Here is a 5,698-nt window from a genome sequence, read left to right as displayed (position 1 = left end):
GAAACTTGACATGACATGAACTTGAAACCGAGACTTGACTTGACATGACCTAAATGTGAATGTGAACTGACTTGGACATGAACGTGAACTTGAAACATGATTGAGCAAGAAATTGAACATGAGCTGACTTGGACATAAACGTGAACTTGAAACATGATTGAACGTGAATTGACTTAGACATGAACATGAACTGAAGCATGACATGAACGTGAAATACATGAACTTCGAATCTTGTTTAATAAACTTGATTAATAAAGTGACCATGTGGGTGCTACACGGGTCCCCTTGAGTTGTGTGTCCCTGCCGATTACCACATCACAACACATGGTATCTAGACCAGCTGTGAGTGTGTTAATACGTGCTCCACAATTGTTGTGGCCCCACGTATTTTACGTGTCACAACTGTTGTGTCTCACGTGGTGTATCCGCCACAATTATTGTGACCCCATGAATTGTTTGTGCCACAATTGTTATGGACACTCATGAAATAAAAGATGGCTTCATCGACATTAGAGTCTGGCGCACTTCGATGATGAACTAGTTACCATTTGCAACCTGTTGACTATATTTCATCAACGCAAGGAATTTCACACCTATTTAGACACTCTAGCTTAAACAAAGGAATTCAACTAGAATATTACCTCATCCTAGTAGTTACGAGCGTCATAGACATGAACTAACTTGACATGACTATTCTCGAGATACACAAATTGTACCTAAGATGAAATGTGACATGAATACGAAAGGATAGAAGTCTTGAAATATTTTACCCCATCCTAGTAGTTAGGTGCGTGATCCTACATGTTATGCCATGTTACAAGATGTCATACTACGAAATATTTTATGTCAAGTACATCATGTATGTCGACTTACGTTCATGTAACAATGAATATTATATGACATGACACACATGTAATAGATGGCTTACATAACATGACATACTTGTATCAGATAGCACTACGTGACAGAATATATTATATAATAGATAAGTAATTCGTGACAATATACATCATGTGTAACAGATAAACATGTAATGACGTGGCATGGCATATATGATAACATACAAACATAACAGTAGTTCCCTTACCCATCACACATAAACAATAAACTGATAGTAAATTAAAAGGTAACTTACAACGATCGTCGCATTATGAGAATAAAGCGCGAAACACGAGAAATTCTAAGTAGGGATTTTAAAAATTAGAAATTTAATCACTAACAATTAGAAGCAAGGAGAAAAACTAACTTAGAGTAAAATTACTATTTTACTCTCTACATGTAGAAAAATGACCATTTTACCCCTAACTTGAAGATTTTGCTTCCTAACTCCAAAAATACCAAAATTTTACATTGCTCATGTAAATTTAGTCCTAGACTCAAGTATCAATACAGAAAAATTTAGAACTAAACACAATCATGAAAAGTCCATAGGGGCCTAAGCATGCATTGACTTTTTCCCTTGATTTTTGTTGCATTTATTCCAATTTCAAAACTCATGATCAAACAAAATTTTTGCTATAAAGATCTTCCTATCCTAAGTTTAAAAACATACTTAACACACCCAACAAGAATTTACTAATCATCAACCCAAAACTTTTTAGTAAAAAGATCCAAACTTTTTAACAAAATACAAACCCTTGAATCACAAGTTTTGACCTTATTCAAAACATATCCAAGAATTCCAAAAAAATAAAATCTCACTTCTAACATATTAATAACATCATCCTAAGAACAACCATGCTTAGGATCATCAAACAAAAGTCACCAAAAATCCCAAAACAACACGTGGAGTTTTCAAATCCCTACTAAGTCCAAAAACAGAAACATTTTCTTAACTAGTTTTGATCAATCGCTTGATCCAGGCTTAAAAAGATGAGATCTTCAAAACACAACATCACATGGTTTAAAAACTGTGTACTAAACAAGATCCAACCATTAAACTTAAAATCACATGGCTAAAACTAACCCAAAACTTGGATCTAGCTAAAAATATCAATCCTTTGGCCTAACCAAATATCCTCTTGCATAAAAATTTATATCTTTGAAACTAATACAAAAAATCTTCAAAATAACTTCCTAACATGCATATAAAAGGTTTAGGATTATCCAATAAATATCAAATTCATTGAAGTAAGATTAAATGACGAAATATTTAAATTTTCTGAGAACAAAAACTGTTTTTCTTCTTCTAGTTTCTAAGTTTCTAAATCTAAGAAAATCTTTCATCAAAATCATTAGTCATGCAACAACTCCTCAATGAGCATTCATTAGATTATCTAAACTAAATTGAAGAAAAGAGCATTAAAATTAAGATTTTAAAGATAATAAGAATAGATCTCAAGCGTTTGATTTCATCTAGCAAATCTCACACAATTTATTCTTCCTTGTTATAGAATTCTAATCATCCCAAGTTGATGATAAAAGTGCCTTAACTATTCAACATTTTCTCTCGAACAATACCAAAAATATCTCCAACTAATAACTCCATATCTCTATGTGAATTTAACTAATTGGAGACTCATTAAGTTCTTTGGCTTCTTCGTGAAAATCACACTAATCACTGTAAAGTATCTCTACTTTTGCTCAAATAATGGTGCTTAATCCTAGAGCATTAATCAAAATCACCTCTTTGTCGCATTGTGATTCAATAGATCGAACAATAATTACCTAGAAAATTGCGAGCATTAAGAACAAGGAATAAACAATCAATCATGGAAATATTGAAAATACGATAACCTAAAATATAAATTGTGTACAATGCTAGACTACGTCAAAGCTCTAGAAAATAGAATTAGTTCGTAATGAAATTGAAAAGAAAATGTAATACCCAGCTCCTTCTTCTTACATACGCTTCTCTCTTTCTGACGTATGTTTCATCTTTATAACGTAAGCAAATCCCGAAGGCAGAGATTATGTGATCATCTGCCTTTCTCACTCGTGACTGTGAGCCACATTATACGTGCCGAACCATGATGGCATGTCTCGAAAGATATCGTGTGACTTCTAGGGCACGCCCAATGTTTTAAATATGCTGAAAATATTTATAAGGAGTATTTCCATCATTATTGAATTAAGACTTAATCTTAAATACGACAATCATAATATTATTGAAGAGCTCCAAAAATATTATAATTGCCAGAAATTATTTTAATATTATTATTAAAATGATTTCAATTATTTAAGATACTATGAGAATTAAATTATGTTGAGAACTTTTATTAATTAAATGGTTTTATTCTCTTAAATATGTTAAGTGAGACTTCATCATTTTATTAATGATGAAGAAATATTATTTTATAAACTAAAGTTAGTTTAAAATAATATTTACCATAATTCCTCTAAGTGCTTTAATTAAGTTAAGGTTTTAAGCATCTTCAAATCAGTGTTTTAATTCCTCGTCGTTAGATCGTTGTGTAGATTCCCAGACGAAGGGACTGGGTTAAATACCCAAACCCCCTCTCTTTCCCTCTCATTTTCCCATAACCCTCTCTCTCCTCCCTCTCTCCTTCGGCGTACGTGATACGCTGTCTCCCTTCACGCCGAAACTTCCACCGCACAGCCCAACGCCACCGTGCATCGCCCTTCCTCACCGCCAACACCAATGGCTTGCTCTCCCTCCGGCGAGTCCATCCATGCCAACCTCTCCCTCTCACGCTCTCCCTTTCTCCATTTCGGAACTGCACAGCCCGAATGGGCTTGGTGCGAGTAGCGCCGCCGTGCGCCGCCCTCCAACGCCACCACTCCCTCGACAGCTTCCTCTACCACCGACCACCACTCCCCAGCGAGCTTGGCCTCTCCCATGCAGCCACCTTCCCTCCGTCGCACACACGCATGCACAAGGAGACCCACGCACGGCTTCACCGTGCGCGGCCCCTAGCGCCACCGTGCGCAGCACCCATGGCCACCTAGCAACACCATGGCTTCTCCCCGAGCTCCTCGACGTGACCCATGGCCAGAAACCCCTCCTCCACCTCACGGCTTCTCCCTCTCTCACGCACGGGTTGCACGCCGTGCACCACCATGCACCGCCACCAATGGCTGGTAACCACCACCATTAGCCTCCTCAGGCTGCCACCAAGCCAACCCAACCTCCCTTGGCCCCTATCTGCCACCCACGAGAGCACACTCTCTCTCACTCTCCCACGGCTTCTCCTCCACGGTATGGCTAGATCCGCCACCGTGGTGCCACCACGAGATTCACCGCACCTCCCTTAGCCAAGCCTTAGGTCCAAACCATCACTTTATGTGGTGGGTAACCACCGCACGTGATGGACAATCACTGTGTGTGATTGACCGCCACTGTACACGGCTAGATCCGCCATGTTATACTCTTCACTGCCATCACAAGGCTATCACGAGCCCTTCCAAGACCACACCTAGCTATCTAAATGCCTAAACAGTCATCGTACGTGAGTTAGCGGCCACGTACGACTCTTCCAACATCATCAGCTATGACGGTCATCGAGCAATGCACGGGTTATCCCGTCGATAGTATAACCCTCTATCTCTCATTAGTTGACTAGGTTGTGGACTGTGTTGTTGATAATTGTGTAGTTGTGGTATTGTGATGTGGTGTTGTGTAACGAAGTGTTGGGCATTCTGTGTAGTGAAGTGTTGGGCTTATCTGTGTTGTATGGAGGTGCATTGTACTGTGTAGTGTGCTGTGATATGTTGGGTGTAGATAGGAAGTGTTGTGGACTGTGCCATGTAGTGAACATGTGCAGTAATGGTGGGGTGGTGTATGTGGAATGGAAACAGTGTACACTGAGTGTACTCTGTGTGTATGTGGCGTAGTGTATATGTGAAGGGAGTACATGTGGAATGTACTCCGTATGATGGAGTAATGCACCATGTGGCAGATATGCCATAATGGTGATGTGGCATGTGGAACGCGAATAGTACACGCTGGGTGTACTTTATGTGTGGCTTAATGTGAGACAAGGAGAGTATATGTAAAACATACCCTCATGGCGTATTGTGGAACGGGATGAGTACAAGTGGAGTGTACTCAAGTGGAGTGTAAGAGGAGTACATGTGGAATGTACTCTATGTGGTGGACGATGCACCATATGGCGTGTATGCCATAATAGTGATGTGGCGTGTTGTATATGTGGGGAGTACAAATGGAATGTACTCCATGAGATGGTGAGATGCACCATATGGCGTGTATGCCATAGTGGTGATGTGGCGTAACGTGCATGGAATATATGCAGAGTGTATTCCATGTAGTGGAGTGATGCCCCATATGGCGGGTATGCCATAGTGGTGATGGAGTGTATGTAAAGGGAGTACAAGTGGAATGTACTCCATGTGATGGAGCGATGCTCCATATGGCAGGTACGCCATAGTGGTAATGTGGCGTATGTGAAGGGAGTACACGGAGAATGTACTCTATGGTGGAGTGATGCATCATATGGCAGGGATGCCATAATGGTGATGTTCATAGTGTGTATGAAGGGAGTATACGGGGAGTGTACTCCATGTGATATAGTGATGCACCATATGGCGGGTATGCCATAGTGGTGATGGAGCGTATGTAAAGGGAGTACGAGGGGAACGTACTCCATGTGATGGAGTGATGTATCATATGGCAGGTATGCCATAGTGGTGATGTGGTATGTATGAGGAGAGTATACGTGGAATGTACTCCACGTGGCAGCGACACTCCGTATGGCGTGTCGTAGAAATAAAGATGGTT

The sequence above is a fragment of the Juglans regia genome, chromosome 12 (genome assembly GCF_001411555.2).
Source record: "Juglans regia cultivar Chandler chromosome 12, Walnut 2.0, whole genome shotgun sequence".
NCBI classification, from domain to species: Eukaryota; Viridiplantae; Streptophyta; class Magnoliopsida; order Fagales; family Juglandaceae; genus Juglans; species Juglans regia.
This window is presented reverse-complemented; position numbering follows the sequence as displayed.